General features: G+C 46.5%; 1 long non-coding RNA gene across 1 annotated transcript; it reads right to left on the reverse strand.

Annotated features, from left to right (window-relative positions):
* Nucleotides 1–5683: 5683 nt before the first annotated feature.
* Nucleotides 5684–21649, reverse strand: LOC141111231 (uncharacterized). The gene is made up of 2 exons (XR_012236406.1): nucleotides 21516–21649; nucleotides 5684–5939 (listed from the first exon to the last, which is right to left on the reverse strand). It is a non-coding gene; the product is annotated as an uncharacterized lncRNA (long non-coding RNA).
* Nucleotides 21650–22302: the final 653 nt, after the last annotated feature.

Consider the following 22302-nt stretch of genomic DNA (forward strand, 5'->3'; position numbering starts at 1 on the left):
TATTTTTAAACTGTTCCTTTCATTTTTTTTTTTTTTTAATCATTTTTATTGTTATCTCGGGGAATGTAAATATCCCCTATGATAGCAATAGGTAGTGACAGGTACTCTTTTTTGAAAAAATTGGGGTCTATTAGACCCTAGATCTCTCCTCTGCCCTCAAAGCATCTGACCACACCAAGATCGGTGTGATAAAATGCTTCCCCAATTTCCCAATGGCGCTATTTACATCCGGTGAAATCTAAGTCATAAAATGCTCGTAGCTTCCGGTTTCTTAGGCCATAGAGATGTTTGGAGCCACTCTTGTCTCTGATCAGCTCTATGGTCAGCTGGCTGAATCACCGGCTGCATTCTCAGGTTCCCTGTTGAGACAGGAGAGCCAGAGAAAAACACGGAAGACGGTGGGGGGGGGGGGGGCATTCCCTCCCACGGGTTGTAAAGGCAGTCTAGAGGCTAATTAGCCGCTAGGATTGCTTTTACATGAAAGCCGACCGCTGGCTGAAAAGAATGATACCAAGATGATACCTAAACCTGCAGGCATCATTCTGGTATAACCACTCAAAGTTGTGAATGGCGTACCTGAAGACAAAAAAATGGTTAACAATAAAGCACAGTAAACAATAAAGTATAAATAATTACATACCTGAAAAACAAACATGATAAAACATAATAACAATAACAATAACAATAACAATAAAACACTGCAGAATAGAATACAGTAAAAAAAGAGCAGAACAATAGAGAGAGAGAATAGAGAGAGAGAACAATAAAACGACAACTATTTTTTTTTATTTTATATATATTTTTTTTTTTTTTTACACTTTTTTTGTAACTAACTTTTATAACTGTAACCGGTTCCAGGTTCGGGTCTCTCAAAATGCGATGGCATCTTGGGAGACCCTGTGAAAGTGTGCCTAGTCTGTGCAATGCTGTACCCTACGCTAATACTCAACTAGTGTATGGTAGCGTTCAAAACATTCACCAATGCAAAGACCAGGATTGTCAGGACAGAAGGGACAATAATAGCGGGTGTCACGCCTATATCCGCGTTTGCTGCAGACACAACATCTTTTTGGGGGGGGTTCGTTGGGTAGGGGTACTCGGGAGCACATAAAAATGCCTCTCATGCAGCCGACTGCATTTCGTTGGGGGGATGTGAATGGGGGAAGTACGGGCGCTGCAGAAGTGGTGGGTTCCCAATTAGGATTGGCGAATGCAGCAGGAAGGGCACTATGGGCACGACGGGCCTGTGTTTGTCTTTTTGGTGGCAGCGGGACACTACTTGTGCTTGTCACCTCACCAGCTTGAACTGCACTTATGGGACTCGCCACGTCACCAAGTGTTACTGCAGTGCTGGTTTGACTACGACCGGGGTGTACTAGGCCGCTGGTGCTTGCCAGTTCAATAAAAAGCTTCCAAAAAAACTGTTAGCGATCGCAGGGATCAGGCCTGACTCTGCGAACGCTGCAGTTATGCGTTTAGTGTTTTGTAAGTGACAGTGATCGATCGATACTGCACTTGGGTGGGCTGGACTGGGCCGGGCGGAGGGGCAAAACGCAGGTGCTAGCAGGTATCTGGGTTGATCCCGCTAACACTGCGTTTTTGGGAACCCTAAACTGCTGGGGACGCTAGTATAGATCTGATCTGATCGGATCAGATATTGATCCGTTCAGATACTATACCACTAAAGGAGGCGTATGCTGCGTGCGTGGGTGTTAGTGGTACTGGCGCTAACCTGACGCTGCCTGGGGCCGGTGCTTGCTAGTTCACCAAAATGCTACCAAAAAAACTGTTAGCGATCGCAGGGATCAGGCCTGACTCTGCGAACGCTGCAGTTATGCGTTTAGTGCCTTGTAAGTGTCAGTGATCGATCGATACTGCACTTGGGTGGGCTGGGCTGGGCCGGGCGGAGGGGCACAACGCAGGTGCTAGCAGGTATCTGGGCTGATCCCGCTAACACTGCGTTTTTGGGAACCCTAAACTGCTGGGGACGCTAGTATAGATCTGATCGGATCAGATATTGATCCGATCAGATACTATACCACTAAGGGAGGTGTACGGTGCGTGCGTGGGTGTTAGCGGTACTGGCGCTAACCTGACGCTGCCTGGTGCTTGCTTGCCAGTTCACCAAAATGCTACCAAAAAAACTGTTAGCGATCGCAGGGATCAGGCCTGACTCTGTGAACGCTGCAGTTATGCGTTTAGTGTTTTGTAAGTGACAGTGATCGATCGATACTGCACTTGGGTGGGCTGGGCGGAGGGGCAAAACGCAGGTGCTAGCGGGTATCTGGGCTGATCCCGCTAACACTGTGTTTTTGGGAACCCTAAACTGCTGGGGACGCTAGTATAGATCTGATCAGATCAGATATTGATCCGATCAGATACTATACCACTAAGGGAGGCGCATGCTGCGTGCGTGGGTGTTAGCGGTACTGGCGCTAATCTGACGCTGCCTGGGGCGACGCATATCACCACCGGGCGATCAGGGGGCTAAACCTTTATTAGGTAATAAACGGCGGGTGCCCTGACACTATAAAAAATAAACGAACTAACCTGCGTCACCCGTAACGGTTATACGGTGATCAGTGGTGAAAGGGTTAACTAGGGGGCAATCAAGGGGTTAAAACATTTATTAGGTAGTATATGGGGGTCCCTGTCACTATAAAACGCTGACGGCGAACCTAAATATTTACCTCACTAACTAGCGTCACCAGCGACACTAATACAGCGATCAGAAAAATGATCGCTTAGCAACACTGGTGACAGGGGGTGATCAAGGGGTTAAAACTTTATTAGGGGGGGTTAGGGGGGTACCCTAGACCTAAAGGGGGGTAATATTCACTGTCCCAACACTGTAACTGTCACAAACTGACACTATGCAGTAATCAGAAAAAAAAAAAAAAAAAAAAAAACCTGCTGGTGTCAGTTTGTGACAGGGGGGGGGGGGGTGATTGGGGGGGGATCGGGGGGCGATCGGGGGGGGGATCGGGGTGTTTTGTATGCCTGGCATGTTCTACTGTGTGTGTGTGTGTTGTGCACTCACATTGATGTCTTCTCCCCTCGGCGCTGGAACGGAAAATACCGAGCCGAGGGGAGATGACATCATTTCCTTTGCTGCTGTTTAGCATACAGCAGCAAAGGAGTGTTCCCATTGGCCGGCGGCGATCGCGAGGGGGGGGCCACGAACGGATGGCCTCCCCCTCATCTCGGATCGCCGGGGAACAGAACGGGACCGCTTCGGGCACCGGGGGGGGGTCCGATCGGACCCCCCACCCGCGAGAGGCAAATCACGTACATGTACGTGATTTTGCCTGCCCGTGCCGCCTTGCCGACGTAAATCGGCGTTAGGCGGTCCTTAAGTGGTTAAAAATGACATTTTGTGCAGGGACTGTTCTAAACACGGGAAACACGCGCCACTTTACAGGCATACTATAGACACCCCCTAGATACGATATTTAAAGGAATATTTCACTTAAAATCACTGCTCCCAAAAAAACGGCCGTTTTTAAAAGTTTTTTTTGCATTGATACATGTCCCCTGGGGCAGGACCCGGGTCCCCAAACCCTTTTTAGGACAATACCATGCAAATTAGCCTTTAAAATGAGCACTTTTGATTTCGAATGTTCGAGTCCCATAGACTTCAATGGGGTTCTAACGTTCGTGCAAATTTTCGGTCCGTTCGCAGGTTCTGGTGCGAACCGAACCGGGGGTGTTCGGCTCATTCCTAGTCATGAGAGGTAAAGCCTTCCGGAGGTCAAGTGGTTAACTTCTTTGCGCCGGCAAGTGGGCCTTGGCACTCAGCGGCCGCCCTTTTGCGTGCATTATTGCAAATATAGCTGTGCCGAGAGCGCGCACCCTGCACGCTCCTGGCACAGTTGCTAACAGAAAGCTCCTGCCCACTGCTTGCGTTCAGGAGCTTTCCGATGATGTGACCGCTGTGACAGCCAATCACAGCAGAGCAAAATATTACAGCGCACATGCAAAAAAGACATTTACCTCCAGCATGGCTAGTTTAAAACACCTAGACAATTTCAAAAAATATTATCAAGTACCTCTCATTAGTGTCCCCCTGTGTCATGGGTGGAGACCTCAAAGATCTCCCATATAGAAGAGTGTATTGCTCTCATGGTTCAGAGAAGCAGGATCTCCCAATCTATGGATAGTGTAGGACCCACTAATCATGGGGTACTTTGTCACAGAAAGTGGGCTTAGCACCATATAGCAATATGGTGTGACCAAATCCCCATATTTTTTTATAATATTTTTTGAAATTGTCTAGGTGTTTTAAACTAGCGTTGCTGGAGGTAAATGTCTTTTTTTCATGTGTGCACTGTAATATTTGCTCTGCTGTATGGTTTTATGGCTGCACCAGCTTTAATGCATCTTTTAGGGTGTGCCCCCCAAATATCTTGTTTAGCCAATCACGGCAGTCACATGATCATAAACCCCGCCTCCCAGCCCTTTAAGGGGTTAAAGACGTATAATTATAACTAGTAATATTTTGAGGTGACCAAATACAGTACTGAACTGATCAGTAGATTTACTGGGCTAATTAATTAAAAATACAAATGGCTAGCCTTTTCTATGGGCCCCTGGTATTCATTTTAGGATATTTAAAGTGATATCAATTAAAATGACATGGCTTTATATTTAGTGAGGGGTCTATACTAAGTGAGGGGGGTCTCTACTGAGGGTCGACTATACTTGGAAAGGGGAATGTACTGAAGGAGGGGGGTCTGTATTGAGGGGTGACTATAGTTGGGGGGGGTGACACCATGTTTTACCGCACCGGGTGACACCAACCCTAGTGACGCCACTGGTAACAGCAGTCAGCAGTCTACCCATTGTAGATGGACAATCGTCTGAAACATGTCGGGTTGCTGACTGCTGTTACTCTGTTACCACGCTAATTTCCAATCCTTTTTTTATTCAACTTATGATCACTTGTTCAACTTTTTTATCTGATGCTTGTGAAACATCTGCTGTACCGCCGATGATTTCAAATAAACCTGCTTTTATTGGTTCATGCACCATGTGGAGATTCCCTTTTTTTTTCCCCTATGTGGATGACATTGTGACGTGGTGAGAACTACATCCTTTCGGCCACCAGTGTATTGGGAGAGGCGAATCCATCCATCCATCCGATGACTTACAGTCCACCTCGTCTCTGATGTCGCTTTGGATGCAATTTCCGGTATTGTCCATTGGCACGTCTCAGCGAGTTTCCAGTGAACACCCATAGGATCATTTGGATCCACAAGCCCTTACGACACCCCGCCGTACGGTGAGAGTGTCCATCCCTTCTGGTAAGCGCATCCACCTTACTATTTCTATATGAAATCTGTATGCAGGAAGATTGCCCACCAGATGTAACAATCAATACGGGATCTCATCTGTGCCACAGTTTGCACAGTGTTATCGCTAAAGTTTTTTATGTATGGACTTTATTTCTTTATATACTACTATACACTGATTTGATGAAGGGTGATATATATTATTCAAATAAGATGATTTATGTGTGTAGGCACTGAACTTATATTCTGTTGTCCATTTTCACTTATACTTTTTGAATTACTATCACACTTTTACGGATGAATATCCATAATACCTATGAAAGGTGATACGTTTGTATATTCACAGAAAACGCATGTTTAATGACACTTAGTGTTGCAGTTATGACATCATGTTCATATGAAAAGGGAGTATTTATGTTTATTACACTGAGACCAGACTAGCTGATCATTGTCATACAGCAGAGTGTCAATCACTTCTAACACTGCATTGAACTGCGCCTTCAGTTCCAAGTAGGGGCGCCTCTTGATGATGACGCGTTTCAAGCTCTTCTGCAAGGTCTGCACTCTGGCTTCAGCCGCATGGCATTGCCGGGTCACCCGCTGGTGCTCAAACTCGCTGCGCAGTCGCTCCTCCTCTGCCTCATTCACCTGTTACCGGGATCAAGGAACCAGAAATGAGTAATAAAAAAAACAAACAAAATTAATAAAAAAATCACAACAACCTTTTTCAATGCCAGAACTGTTCTGTCTCAAAAAAAAAAAAAAAAAAAAAAAAATCACCAGTTAACAATATGATTTAAAGTGGTTCTAAAGACTGAAGGTTTTTTACCTTTCTGTATTCTATGCATGAAGGTAAAAAAAAAACCTTCTGTGTGCAGCTCTCCCATGATACTTACCTGAGGCCAATCGTGATCCAGTGCTGTGCCTAAGAGCAGCATCTCTCTCTGCTCTCTTCTTTGACTTGGACCTCATACACACTATACGACTTTTGCTGTCTGATTTCCTTTAGATTTACCAAAACCATGTAATGGAAGGGCCTACCTGATTGCATGCAAATTGAAACTCTTAAAGCGTTTGTTACCCCAACACTTTATATTCCTGATATATGCCTTCTGTACCATGGTACTTGTGTGAGAAAGTCTCCTGTTCTCTTTGTATTGCTTCCTTTATGTGTAATCCCCAATGTTCCTTGCTAGTGCCTCTGCTTTCCTATTAAAAACTGACCACAATAAGCAGGAGAACACACCGTGGTCAGTTCTCTAGCTATGCTGGGAACTCAGTGTACTCTTCTCCAACGATCAGACCTGAGAACAGAGGGAATGTGATCACTTATAAAAAAAAAAGAGGGAGAAAAAAGGTGTTTATAATGTATTTTTATATCTATACAAAAATGTTTTGCCTTTCATTTCTATTTTAAACTGAATGGGTTGTTTTAAAAGCTGATCGTTTACAATCACTTTAAGGTTTGACCTCATATTATATGGTTTTGGTAAATCTAAAGAAACAAAAAAAAAAAAAATTGACCGAAAATTGTATAGTATGTATCCAGCTTTAGAGACAGCAGCAGGAGCGATTGGTGAGGAGGAGAGCGGGGGGATGGGGCAGCATACACAGATTCGGCTCGGGATCGAGCACGTATGAGTGCCCCCATATCAAGTGGCTTGCTATGGGGGTACTCAGCAGGGGAGGAGCCAGGAGCCCTGGTGGAGGACACGAGAAGAAGAGGATCAGGGCTGTTCTGTGCAAAACCATTACACAGAGCAGGTATTTATAACATGTTTGTTATTAAAAAAAAAAAATTTAAAAAATGGACCTTTAGTATCACTTCAAGTTTCTGAGAACTAATATGCATTTTACCTGATCTTTCAAGAAATGTGTTGCCTATGCCTGTCTTTTATTAAAGGATAGATTCATTTTTTTAAAAAATAATGAATGCACATTTTTTTTTTTTTTTGCAAGTAGAGTGGAACCTTGGATTACGAGCATAATCTGTTCCAGGAGAATGCTTGTAATCCAAAAGCACTCGCATATCAAAGCAAGTTTCCCCATAGAAGTCAATAGAAACGAAGATAATTCGTTCCACATTGACTTCTATTGCATGCAATACCGCATGTGGCCAGAAGTGGTGGGGGGGCGCCGGAGAGCCTCGGAAATACTCGGGGACACCTCGGCTGAACTCGGAAAGGCTCGGAAACACTCGGGAACAGAGAGTGATTAGAAGTATTTCCGAACCTCTCCGAGTGTCACCGGTGCCCCCGCACCTCTGGCCAAATGCGGTACTGCACCGCCCATTGGCTTGAATCCTGCTCATTTTGTGAGACAACACTCGCAAACCGAGTCAGGATTTAAAAAAAAAAAAAAGTTGCTCATCTTTCAAAACGCTCGTTAGCCGCGTTACCCATAAACCAAGGTTCCACTGTAAAAAAAAACCCTAGTTAGACTTACCGGTAACGGTATTTCTACGAGTCTTTCAGGACAGCACCTGGAGAGAGCGCAGCTCCACCCACTTTCCCAGGAAACACTGCAGTCAGTTTCTTTAAAGACCGGACACTTCCACCATGGCCTCAGTTGTTCATAGAGTACCTCCAGCCATGCTGAAATTAGATAAGCAGAACACAGCAATAACACATCTTACAACCTCAAAACTTAGGGCGGGTCATCGGCGCTGTCCTGAAAGACTCGTAGAAATACCGTTACCGGTAAGTCTAACTAGGGTTTTCTCCCTTCGTCTTTCAGGACAGCACCTGGAGATGATAAAAGAGTACTTACTCTAGGGTGGGACCACCGCCTGCAGGACCTTCCTGCCAAACGACTGTTCCGCTGCTGATAGCAAGTCCAACCTGTAGTGGCGGGTGAAGGTGGAGAAACTTGTCCACGTGGCCGCTTTACAGATCCGACCCGGGGAAGCCCCTGCCCTCTCCGCCCAGGACGTTGCTACTGCCCTTGTTGAATGGGCTACTACCCCCTTAGGGGGCTCTGCTCCTGAAGCTTTATAAGCTTCGCTGATGGCCATTCTGAGCCATCTACCTATGGTGCTTTTGGATGCTCTATACCCCTTCCGTGGACCAGAGAAGAGAACAAAGAGCGAATCTGATCTTCTAAAATCTTTCGTTATCTCTATATAATGTAATAAACACCTTCTCACGTCCAGGGAATGGAAAGACCTCTCCTTAGCACTGGACGGGTTAGGACAAAAGGTAGGGAGAATTATCTCTTGTTCCCTATGAAATGCTGATGCCACCTTTGGCAAGAAACCCGGGTCAGTTTTTAGCACTACCCGGTCTGGAAAAATATAACAAAAGGGTTCTCTTATGGAAAGAGCTTGTAACTCGCTTACTCTCCTAGCTGAAGTTACTGCTACTAACAGGACTATTTTTAACGACCATAGCCTGATTGACGCTTCCTCTGGAGGTTCAAACGGCCCTTTGATTAGACCCCGCAGGACCACAGACAGGTCCCATCTAGGAAAAAACTTAAAAGGTATTGGCCTAGCTCTGGCCAATGCCTTGAAAAACCTAATAATAAGCGGCTCCCTTGATAACTGCCTCTCAAGAAAAACCGATAATGCAGCTACCTGCACTTTTAGGGTGCTAGCTGCCAACCCCATCTCCATTCCCTCATGGAGAAACTCTAGCACTGAAGCGATTTCCTGTGGCGAAAGTATCCTAATCGCACACCAGCTATTAAATCGTTTCCACGTTTTGAAGTAGATGGCCCTGGTAACCTCCTTACGACTGTTCAGCAGGGTAGAGACCAGTTTATCTGAAAGGCCCTTATTTTTTAACATCTGCTCCTCAGTAACCAACCTGTCAACCTGAGATGCTGGGTATTTGGGTGATGAAGGGGGCCCTGCGTTAGGAGGTCCTTCCGGAGCGGAAGCTCCCAATAAGGTTCCACCGCCATCCCCTGTATTGTTGCGAACCAAGCCCGTTTGGGCCAGAAAGGAGCCACCAGAATCATAGTCGTGTTCTCTTTCTGTAGCTTTCTTAAGACCAAGGGGATCATCTGAAAGGGGGGAAAGGCGTAGCACAACTGGAATTTCCATGGCTGCGCTAATGCATCCAATCCCTCTGCCTGATCCTGCCTGTTCAGTGAGAAGAAGGCCTCTACTTTTGCATTCTTTTGGGATGCGAAAAGATCTATTTGGGGCATTCCCCATCTTTCTGTTAGTTGTTGAAAAGTCTCTACATTTAGACTCCATTCTGCTTCCAGTACTCTTTCTCTGCTCAGAAAGTCTGCCATAAGGTTTAAATCTCCCTTCAGATGTATCGCTGTTATGGAGTTTAGCCTGTCTTCTGCCCAGGCTAGAATCTGGAGTGCCAAGGATAGCAGAACCCTGCTCCTTGTTCCTCCCTGCCTTGATATATAGGCCACCGCTGTGGCATTGTCCGATAGGACCTGAACATGATGGCCCCGGACTGTTCTTTCGAAGGCCCATAGACCCAAGAGAATAGCCCTCAGCTCTCTCCAATTGGAGGACTTTCTGGCTTCCCAGTCTGTCCAACTCCCCTGAGCCATCTGCTCGTCCAGGTGGGCGCCCCAACCCCAGGAACTTGCGTCTGTTGTTAATCTTTTCTGCAAAGGAAAACTCCAGAGCAGACCCCTGTTCAGGTTTGAGTGATTTCTCCACCACCAAAGCTTCCTCTGAACCCGCGCAGGTATCCTTATTAATTTTTCTAGGGACTCTCCATAGGACCAACTCGTTAAAATTGTCTGCTGGAGCTCCCTTCCATGTAGACGTGCCCACTGCACCGCTGGAATAGTCGCAGTGAGTAGCCCTAAGACCGACATAGCTGCTCTTATGGAGATTGGCATATTTGTCTGCGTCTTCTTCACTGCCTCCTGAAGCTTCTCCCTCTTCCCTTCGGGGAGAAAAATTTTCTCCTGGATGGAATCTATCGTGTAACCCAAGAATAGTATGGTCTGAGATGGAATCAAGTTTGATTTCTCCTCGTTGATTATCCATCCTAGACCTACCAAGTGTCTCATTGTCTTTTCCAGATCTCTCACTAACAGGTCCCTTGTTTTGGCAAAAATTAGTAGATCGTCCAGATAGGGCAGGACTGATACCCCCTCTACTCTGAGTGGGGCCAAGGCCTCCGCCAGGACTTTTGTAAAAATCCTCGGAGAAGATGACAGCCCGAAAGGGAGAGCTCTGAACTGGAGATGAAGGGTAGATTCCCCCAGTTTTATCGCAAACCTTAGGTGTTTCTGAGATGTTGACGCTACTGGTACATGCAAGTATGCATCTCTCAGGTCTATGGAAGCCATAAAACATCCCGGGGTCAGGAGATTCTTTACTGAGAATATTGTGTCCATCCTGAACTTCTTGTACCTGATAGTCTTGTTTAGAATCTTCAGGTTCAGGATGAGCCTGAATTTTCCCGCCGGTTTCTTCACAAGAAATATGTGTGAATAGCACCCCTGTTCTAATTCCCCAGGGGGTACGTTCACTATCACCTTTTGTAGCATCAAGTCCTTCAGGATAGCTGTCATTGCTAGTGACTTTTCTGAGTCTCGGGGAGCCTGGGTTATGTAAAAACGCACAGGAGGAGGTTGAGAAAATTCCAGCCTGTAACCCTCCAAGATGGTCCTGAGGATAAACTGGCTGCTTGTTATAGTCTTCCACTGTAAAAAGAAGGTCTGTAACCTTGCTCCCACAGTTGGCTGACCGTCACTGGGTTTTTGGGCTTGTGGTTGGGGGGCGAAAAAGTACTCCTGACTTACCCCTCCCTCTTTGAGACTTCCAAGGCCTTTTGTAGCCTGCCTCTTTGGTATCTGGGGTCTTTCGAAAAGCACGAAAATTTCTGTTGCCTTGCGGAAGTACCTTCTTCTTTATAGGGAAAGCCTTCTTTTTGTCAGCTGTTCTGTCAAGAATAGCTTCCAGCCCAGGGCCAAACACTAGATCACCTTCAAAGGGTAAACCGCATAATTTTGTCTTTGAAGCAGTATCCCCTGTCCATGTCTTGACCCATAACGCCCTGCGAGCTGAGTTTATCAGAGCTGTGGATCTGGCTGACATCCTGATTGACTCCGCTGAGGCATCTGCTATATACCCTACCGCCTTTGATAACACCGGTAGCGTATCTAGCAGATCCTTACGAGGCGTCCCTGCCTCAATGTGGATCTTCAGCTGCTCCAGCCAGTGTTCCAGATTTCTGGCTACCACAGTTGAGGCCATGGCAGGCTTCAAATTTGCTAAAGAAGAATCCCATGCCTTCCTTAATAGGGAGTCTGCCTTTTTGTCCATGGTATCTTTAAGGATACCCATGTCCTCAAAGGCCAGGTCAGTATTCCTAGATACCTGGGAAAAGGCTGCGTCTAGTCTTGGCTTTTTATTCCAAATATGCGAGCTATCCTCATCAAACGGAAACCTTCGCTTGAGGGATTTAGAAAAAAAGGGGGCTCTCTCTGGATCCTTCCACTCCCTCTTAATGGTCTCTGATAGGAATTTATGTACAGGAAAAACCCTGTGTTTTTCCTCCCCGAGGCCTTGGAACATCTTATCGTGTAGGGATAGCTGAGCCTTATCCTCTGTGATGTTAAGGGTAGTATGAATTGTTCTCAGTAAATCATCTACCTCCTCAAGGGATAACTTGTACCTAGAAGAAGGAGAAGAAGCTTCATTTACTTCTTCTGCTTCCTCCTCCGAATTTAGTAAAATGTTACTTTCCTCCTCCTCTGAGTCGCTGCCCCCTCTGGATGCTGAAACAGAGGATTGAGAATGTGGCACCACACTGCTATGCGCCGTTGGACGCCTATCTAGGTAGGACCTGAAGGACTCAAAGGTGTCTGCCAGTTCCTTCCTGAAAGAGCTTAGCAACTCGCTTTGTTGAGCTGCAGGACTAGCAGGAGCTGTCTCCTCCTTAACTATGTCCGTAATGCAAGATTTGCATAATACTTTGGGCCAGGAATCCCTCAGTAACCCCTTACAAGAGGGACACTTCCTTTTAACAATAGGGGAGACATGCTTGGTCTTTTCCTTAGCCTTCTGCAATATCCCAAGGGAAAAAAGACAATAGCTGAACCATATTTCACAAACAACAGTTTACATGCTGTATAAGGAACACAGAAAAAAACACCACCAAGGAAGTTAACCCTTTAACACCTATGATCTGTTCCACAGCCGGTGAATCACCCCACAGATCCACCTTAAAACATAATTAATCACTTATCCCTCCTTTAGTACTCAGGACCAAGTGATCTGCAGGCTCCCCACTTTTTTTTTTTTTTTTTTTTAGGGAAGGGATAATAAATAAACATTATAAATGCCCATAGAGTAAAGACAGAGACCAGTATCCCTGCTTACCTGAGCCTGGCTGATTGTTGTGGCTCCTGCTCCTGCCACCGCCGTCTGATCGTCCTCCATTATTGACAGGACACACAGCGGCGTTTGTGCTCTTTTATTTGATTTTCCCGGGCCGCTCACCGCTGTGAGGGCCGGAAATGAAATCAGCCATGGAGACCGCCCCCCCCTCCTGCGTTCCAGCGGCCGGAACCGGAAGCCGCGTCGCGCCGCTCGAGGCCCCGCCCCCGGTCGGAAATGACACGCTTGCCATCCGAACCCGGAAGGCGTGCGGCCCGTGGAATAGACGCCGCTCTACTCCACAGCCCTGCCACCGGTCTGTAGGAGCGGGACCCTCGCAGCCTGGCTCTCGCCGAGCATGAAGAGGAGGAGGCACCGGAGAATCCCCCACACGTCAGGGAGGATGCTGGGCTGTCTTGGAAAAGAAGAAAAAACGATCCGGTATGCCCTAACTTTCACCACCTGGAGAAAGCGCAGCACACCCCTGGTTCCCTGCAGCGCTTCCACCATGGCGGAGGAAACACTACAACTGAGGCCATGGTGGAAGTGTCCGGTCTTTAAAGAAACTGACTGCAGTGTTTCCTGGGAAAGTGGGTGGAGCTGCGCTCTCTCCAGGTGCTGTCCTGAAAGACGAAGGGAGAAATATGCATTTATTATTATTTTTGTTAGGAGCCTGTAAAGCATTGCACCTACGAACAGCAGATCGAGGGCGCTATTCAGGGCTCTTGCAGACTGTCAGTGTATCTGTCTGCTCATACTTCATACAATCAGGCAGACACACACTGACAGGAAGCATCAATGAACTACCTAGAGAGCTCAAAAGCGCCCTGGTAGTATATTGAGAACTACAAGCCATCAGCCGCAAAGGCTGTTGGTACTTGTAGTGCACAGGAATCTGTGAATCAATGACACGGCCGTGTGGGTGGAGCTCCGCATGGCCGCGGTTTCTTTGAACTGTGAGGAGTGTGGGGAGAAGATCCCCGGCTCGCTGTCACAAGGAGGGAGGGGATCGGGGGAGGAGAGGGGTTAGATCAGTGGTTCTCAACTGCGGTCCTCAGGACCCACCAACAGGCCAGGTTTGCAAGATAACTGAAATACAATCACAGGTGATATCATATGCTGCTCAGTGATTGCAGTATTCTAGTCTACATCTCCCCAAAGTAATACATAAAACCTGGCCTGTTAGTGGGTCCTGAGGACAGGAGTTGAGAACCACCGGGTTAGATGATGAACATGTTACACCCTAAATCTGGGTTCTGAAAGGTGAACTTATCCTTTAGGCCTCAAGCACACTGGGCATTTTTACAGCTGCTCCTAGGGGGCGTTGTGTTTAATTTTTCTTTTTACAGCTTAACCACTTCTGGACCGCCGCACGACGATATACACCCTCACTATAAGGAGGAATATAGTTGTTATGGCAGCAGCTAGCCGCCATAACCCCGGTATCCTCTTCTTCGGCTGGCGATTCTCTTTCCGATATGAGCGGATTTTACGCGTGATCACTTTTATCGGTGCCCTCCGCCGCATACCGGAGCTGTTGGCAGCAGCGATCGGATCTTCACCCTTGCTGGGTATGGAGACAAGTGAGGGGAAGATGGCCCCCACCCGTCTCCATAACATTGCAGGGCGGAAGAGACGTCAAAATGTCACTTCCGCCCATAGCTCTTAAAGGGCCATTTTTTTTTTTTAAATATAAATGACATTTTTTTTTTTATTGCATTTCAGTGTAAATATGAGATCTGAGGACTTTTTGACCCCAGATCTCATATTTAAGAGGTCCTGTCATGCTTTTTTTCTATTACAAGGGATGTTTACATTCCTTGTAATAGGAATAAAAGTGACACAATTTAAAAAAAAAAACAAAAGAAACGTAAAAATAAAAAAGGTAAATAAAAAAAATTTTTTTTTTTTTTAAAACGCGCCCCATCCCGCCGAGCTTGCGTACAGAAGCGAACGCATACATGAGTAGCGCCCGCATATGAAAATGGTATTCAAACGACACATGTGAGGTATCGCCGCGATCGGTAGAGCGAGAGCAAAAAACCTAGCCCTAGACCTCCTCTGCAACTTAAAACATGCAACCTGTATTTTTTAAACGTCGCCTATGGAGATTTTTAAGAGTAGAAAAGTTTGTCGCCATTTTGCGAGTGGGCGCAATTTTGAAGTGTGACATGTTGGGTATCAATTTACTCGGCGTAACATTATCTTTCACAGTATAATACAAAAATTGGGCTAACTTTACTGTTTTCTTATTATTTAATTCAAATAAGTGTATTTTTTCCAAAAAAAGTGCGCTTGTATGACCCGCTGCGCAAATATGGTGTGACAGAAAGTATTGCAATGACCGCCATTTTATTCTCTAGGGTGAAAAAAATGAATAATGTTTGGGGGTTCTAAGTAATTTTGTGAACTTGTAAACAACAAATCTCAGAAAGAGGCTCGGTCCTTAACCACTTGACGACCGCCTCACGCCGATGTACGTCGGCAAGGCGGCACAGACAGGCAAAATCACGTACAGGGTACGTGATTTGCCTTCCGCGGGTGGGGGGTCCGATCGGACACCCCCCCCGCCACCCGAGGCGGTCCCGTTCTGTCCCCCGGCGATCAGAGACGAGGGGGAGGCCATCCGTTCGTGGTCCCCCCCTCGCGATCGCCGCCGGCCAATGGGAACACTCCTTTGCTGCTGTATGCTAAACAGCAGCAAAGGAAGTGATGTATTCTCCCCTCGGGTCGGTAGTTTCCGTTCCGGCCCGAGGAGAGACGACATGTGAGTGAGTGCACCAACACACACACACACAGTAGAACATGCCAGGCACACATTACACCCCGATCCCCCCCCCGATCGCCCCCCGATCCCCCCCCAATCACCTCCCCCCCCCCGTCACAAACTGACCCCAGCAGTTTTTTTTTTTTTTTTCTGATTACTGCTGTGTCAGTTTGTGACAGTTACTGTGTTAGCACAGTTACTGTTACCCCCCTGTAGGTCTAGGGTACCCCCCTAACCCCCCCTAATAAAGTTTTAACCCCTTGATCACCCCCTGTCATCAGTGTCGCTAAGCGATCATTTTTCTGATCGCTGTATTAGTGTCGCTGGTGACGCTAGTTAGTGAGGTAAATATTTAGGTTCGCCGTCAGCGTTTTATAGCGACAGGGACCCCCGTATACTACCTAATAAATGTTTTAACCCCTTGATTGCCCCCTAGTTAACCCTTTCACCACTGATCACCGTATAACCGTTACGGTTGACGCTGGTTAGTTTTTTTTTTTTTTATAGTGTCAGGGCACCCGCCGTTTATTACCGAATAAAGGTTTAGCCCCCCGATCGCCCGGCGGTGATATGCGTCGCCCCAGGCAGCGTCAGATTAGCGCCAGTACCGCTAACACCCACGCACACAGCATGCGCCTCCCTTAGTGGTATAGTATCTGATCGGATCAATATCTGATCGGATCAGATCTATACTAGCGTCCCCAGCAGTTTAGGGTTCCCAAAAACGCAGTGTTAGCGGGATCAGCCCAGATACCTGCTAGCACCTGCGTTTTGCCCCTCCGCCCAGCCCACCCAAGTGCAGTATCGATCGATCGCTGTCACTTACAAGGCACTAAACGCATAACTGCAGCGTTCGCAGAGTCAGGCCTGATCCCTGCGATTGCTAACAGTTTTTTTGGTAGCATTTTGGTGAACTGGCAAGCACCAGCCCCAGGCAGCGTCAGGTTAGCGCCAGTACCGCTAACACCCACGCACGCACCGTACACCTCCCTTAGTGGTATAGTATCTGAACGGATCAATATCTGATCCGATCAGATCTATACTAGCGTCACCAGCAGTTTAGGGTTCCCAAAAACGCAGTGTTAGCGGGATCAGCCCAGATACCTGCTAGCACCTGCGTTTTTCCCCTCCGCCCGGCCCAGCCCAGCGCACCCAAGTGCAGTATCGATCGATCACTGTCACTTACAGAACACTAAACGCATAACTGCAGCGTTCGCAGAGTCAGGCCTGATCCCTGCGATCGCTAACAGTTTTTTTTGTAGCGTTTTGGTGAACTGGCAAGAACCAGCCCCAGGCAGCGTCAGGTTAGCGCCAGTACCGCTAACACCCACGCACGCACCGTACACCTCCCTTAGTGGTATAGTATCTGATCGCATCAATATCTGATCCGATCAGATCTATACTAGCGTCACCAGCAGTTTAGGGTTCCCAAAAACGCAGTGTTAGCGGGATCAGCCCAGATACCTGCTAGCACCTGCGTTTTGCCCCTCCGCCCGGCCCAGCCCACCCAAGTGCAGTATCGATCGATCACTGTCACTTACAAAACACTAAACGCATAACTGCAGCGTTCGCAGAGTCAGGCCTGATCCCTGCGATCGCTAACAGTTTTTTGGTAGCGTTTTGGGGAACTGGCAAGCGCCAGCGGCCTAGTACACCCCGGTCGTAGTCAAACCAGCACTGCAGTAACACGTGGTGACGTGGCGAGTCCCATAAGTGCAGTTCAAGCTGGTGAGGTGGCAAGCACAAGTAGTGTCCCGCTGCCACCAAAAAGACAAACACAGGCCCGTCGTGCCCATAATGCCCTTCCTGCTGCATTCGCCAATCCTAATTGGGAACCCACCGCTTCTGCAGCGCCCATACTTCCCCCATTCACATCCCCAACCAAATGCAGTCGGCTGCATGAGAGGCATTTTCTTTATGTCCTCCCGAGTACCCCTACCCAGCGAACCCCCCAAAAAAGATGTTGTGTCTGCAGCAAGCGCGGATATAGGCATGACACCCGCTATTATTGTCCCTCCTGTCCTGACAATCCTGGTCTTTGCATTGGTGAATGTTTTGAACGCTACCATTCACTAGTTGAGTATTAGCGTAGAGTACAGCATTGCACAGACTAGGCACACTTTCACAGGGTCTCCCAAGATGCCATCGCATTTTGAGAGACCCGAACCTGGAACCGGTTACCGTTATAAAAGTTAGTTACAAAAAAAGTGTAAAAAAAAAAAAAAAATATGAAATAAAAAAAAAATAGTTGTCATTTTATTGTTCTCTCTCTCTCTATTCTCTCTCTCTATTGTTCTGCTCTTTTTTACTGTATTCTATTCTGCAATGTTTTATTGTTATTGTTATTGTTATTATGTTTTATCATGTTTGTTTTTCAGGTGTGTAATTATTTATACTTTACTGTTTACTGTGCTTTATTGTTAACCATTGTTAACCATTTTTTTGTCTTCAGGTACGCCATTCACGACTTTGAGTGGTTATACCAGAATGATGCTTGCAGGTTTAGGTATCATCTTGGTATCATTCTTTTCAGCCAGCGGTCGGCTTTCATGTAAAAGCAATCCTAGCGGCTAATTAGCCTCTAGACTGCCTTTACAAGCCGTGGGAGGGAATGCCCCCCCCCACCCCCACCATCTTCCGTGTTTTTCTCTGGCTCTCCTGTCTCAACAGGGAACCTGAGAATGCAGCCGGTGATTCAGCCAGCTGACCATAGAGCTGATCAGAGACCAGAGTGGCTCCAAACATCTCTATGGCCTAAGAAACCGGAAGCTACGAGTATTTCATGACTTAGATTTCGCCGGATGTAAATAGCGCCATTGGGAAATTGGGGAAGCATTTTATCACACCGATCTTGGTGTGGTCAGATGCTTTGAGGGCAGAGGAGAGATCTAGGGTCTAATAGACCACAATTTTTTCAAAAAAGAGTACCTGTCACTACCTATTGCTATCATAGGGGATATTTACATTCCCCGAGATAACAATAAAAATGATTAAAAAAAAAAATATGAAAGGAACAGTTTAAAAGTAAGATTAAAAAAGCAAAAAAAAATAAAGAAAAAAAAAAAAAAAAGCACCCCTGTCGCCCCCTGCTCTCGCGCTAAGGCGAACGCAAGCGGCGGTCTGGCGTCATATGTAAACAGCAATTGCACCATGCATGTGAGGTATCACCGTGAAGGCCAGATCGAGTGCAGTAATTTTTCCAGTAGACCTCCTCTGTAAATCTAAAGTGGTAACCTGTAAAGGCTTTTGAAGGCTTTTAAACATGTATTTATTTTGTTGCCACTGCACGTTTGTGCGCAATTTTAAAGCATGTCATGTTTGGTATCCATGTACTCGGCCTAAGATCATCTTTTTTATTTCATCAAACATTTGGGCAATATAGTGTGTTTTAGTGCATTAAAATTTAAAAAAGTGTGTTTTTTCCCCAAAAAATGCGTTTGAAAAATCGCTGCGCAATTACTGTGTGAAAAAAAAAAATGAAACACCCACCATTTTAATCTGTAGGGCATTTGCTTTAAAAAAATATATAATGTTTGGGGGTTCAAAGTAATTTTTTTGCAAAAAAAAAAAAAAACTTTTTCATGTAAACAATAAGTGTCAGAAAGGGCTTTGTCTTCAAGTGGTTAGAAGAGTGGGTGATGTGTGACATAAGCTTCTAAATGTTGTGCATAAAATGCCAGGACAGTTCAAAACCCCCCCAAATGACCCCATTTTGGAAAGTAGACACCCCAAGCTATTTGCTGAGAGGCATGTCGAGTCCATGGAATATTTTATATTGCGACACAAGTTGCGGGAAAGAGACAAATTTTTTTTTTTTTTTTTTTTTTTGCACAAAGTTGTCACTAAATGATATATTGCTCAAACATGCCATGGGAATATGTGAAATTACACCCCAAAATACATTCTGCTGCTTCTCCTGAGTACGGGGATACCACATGTGTGAGACTTTTTGGGAGCCTAGCCGCGTACGGGACCCCGAAAACCAAGCACCGCCTTCAGGCTTTCTAAGGGCGTGAATTTTTGATTTCACTCTTCACTGCCTATCACAGTTTCGGAGGCCATGGAATGCCCAGGTGGCACAAAACCCCCCCAAATGACCCCATTTTGGAAAGTAGACACCCCAAGCTATTTGCTGAGAGGTATAGTGAGTATTTTGCAGACCTCACTTTTTGTCACAAAGTTTTGAAAATTGAAAAAAGAAAAAAAAAAATGTTTTTTCTTGTCTTTCTTCATTTTCAAAAACAAATGAGAGCTGCAAAATACTCACCATGCCTCTCAGCAAATAGCTTGGGGTGTCTACTTTCCAAAATGGGGTCATTTGGGGGGGTTTTATGCCACCTGGGCATTCCATGGCCTCCGAAACTGTGATAGGCAGTAAAGAGTGAAATCAAAAATTTTCACCCTTAGAAATCCTGAAGGCAGTGATTGGTTTTCGGGGTCCCGTACGCGGCTAGGCTCCCAAAAAGTCCCACACATGTGGTATCCCCATACTCAGGAGAAGCAGCTAAATGTATTTTGGGGTGCAATTCCACATATGCCCATGGCCTGTGTGAGCAATATATCATTTAGTGACAACTTTATGAAAAAAAAAAAAAAGTGTCACTTTCCCGCAACTTGTGTCAAAATATAAAATATTCCATGGACTCAATATGCCTCTCAGCAAATAGCTTGGGGTGTCTACTTTCCAAAATGGGGTCATTTTGGGGGGTTTTGTGCCACCTGGGCATTCCATGGCCTCCGAAACTGTGATAGGCAGTGAAGAGTGAAAGCAAAAATTTACACCCTTAGAAATCCTGAAGGCGGTGATTGGTTTTCGGGGCCCCGTACGCGGCTAGGCTCCCAAAAAGTCCCACACATGTGGTATCCCCATACTCAGGAGAAGCAGCTGAATGTATTTTGGGGTGCAATTCCACATAGGCCCATGGCCTGTGTGAGCAATATATCATTTAGTGACAACTTTTTGTAAATATTTTTTTTTTTTTTTTTTTTGTCATTTTTCAATCACTTGGGACAAAAAAAATGAATATTCAATGGGCTCAACATGCCTCTCAGCAATTTCCTTGGGGTGTCTACTTTCCAAAATGGGGTCATTTGTGGGGGTTTTGTACTGCCCTGTCATTTTAGCACCTCAAGAAATGACATAGGCAGTCAAACTAAAAGCTGTGTAAATTCCAGAAAATGTACCCTAGTTTGTAGACGCTATAACTTTTGCGCAAACCAATAAATATACGCTTATTGACATTTTTTTTACCAAAGACATGTGGCCGAATACATTTTGGCCTAAATGTATGACTAAAATTTAGTTTATTGGATTTTTTTTATAACAAAAAGTAGAAAATATCATTTTTTTTCAAAATTTTTGGTCTTTTTCCGTTTATAGCGCAAAAAATAAAAACCGCAGAGGTGATCAAATACCATCAAAAGAAAGCTCTATTTGTGGGAAGAAAAGGACGCAAATTTCGTTTGGGTACAGCATTGCATGACCGCGCAATTAGCAGTTAAAGCGACGCAGTGCCAAATTGGAAAAAGACCTCTGGTCCTTAGGCAGCATAATGGTCCGGGGCTCAAGTGGTTAAAGTGGGGTTCCACCCAAAAAAAAAAACTACGTGAAAAATCCTAAAAAAACATACAAAAAAACATTTGGATATATATATATTTTTTTTACTTACCTCTAAATGCCTGTTGCTAGGGGGTCCCTCGTAGTCTGCCTCTTCCAGTGCCTGGGCTGGTGACATCACTTCCCCCTTGGCACAGGAAGGGCTCAGCTCTGCTCCCTCCCTCCTGTCAATCATCTGGGACCCATTACAGGTCCCAGGTGACTGAGCGGCCAATCACGGTGCGCGGCGCCGCTCGCGAATGCGCAGTGGGTGCCAGGCTGTGAAGCCACAGCTCGGCGCCCACAGGTGCAATGCCGGCGCCGCGGAACGGAGGGGGAGACGAGCGGGGCTTCGATCCCCTGCATCGCTGGACCCTGGGACAGGTAAGTGTCCAATTAAAAGTCAGCAGCTGCAGTATTTGTATTTGTATAGTATTTGTATTTGGTAGCGCCGTACAATGCGGTTTGGTGAGACGTGATTTTAACGTTTGGGCCCGCCGTAATTTTGTGCGCATTGGGCAGCCCATTGAAATGAATGGACTGTTGGGAACGCACCTTTGATGGTGTGAACTGGTCCAGAGCTGCGTCGAGGAATCCCAACATACGGAAGCGCCTCATAACACAGTCACTGAGGTGATTGATTTCTATCCAAAGCACGATCTCTGCGAGTTCCGATCGATGGGACGCAGGAATGAGCCCCCCAGTGACAAGTCCACTTTATTGTTGTCCCCCCCAGGAATACACCCTCCACCCTGGGGGGACTACAACTCCCAGCCAGCTCACACAGGAAGGCACACTGAGCAATACTGTCCCCACCCCCACTGCCAGGCATGCACTGGCACCACCACACCCAGTACCCAGGTCGCATGACCACCCCCTGCCACCCACCTGTGTCCCCCCTTATGGCATGACTGACGGGACCTCCTGAGTGACGTCACCCGGCCCCCAGTGACGTCACCCGAAGCCCCCCCCAGCCTCGCCGCCGCCTGTTTGTTGCCGTTGTCCTGTTGCCTGGATCTAGGCAGCGCCTGGCGGCATCGGAAGCGGAAGGACGGAGTCAGGGGGGGTGCGGTCGGTGTTTTGTCACAATCAGCATAGGTGATGGCCATCTTGGTACACCCCGCACTCGTTGGCTGGGTGTCAAAAAACGGAAAATTGTATACTCACCTTTCCGTAATTTTCCTTTCCTGTCGTATCTTCATGGCAGCATACACTTTGGGGTTGTGACTCCGCCCCTCACAACCTGATAGGACCACATAGCTATAAGTTGTAAAGATGGCCCCCGCCCCAGTATTCTCCGTATATATATCACCTTAGACGGGTGGGAAATTGTATGCTGCCA

Source organism: Aquarana catesbeiana, linkage group LG01 (assembly GCF_042186555.1).
Source record: "Aquarana catesbeiana isolate 2022-GZ linkage group LG01, ASM4218655v1, whole genome shotgun sequence".
NCBI lineage: Eukaryota > Metazoa > Chordata > Amphibia > Anura > Ranidae > Aquarana > Aquarana catesbeiana.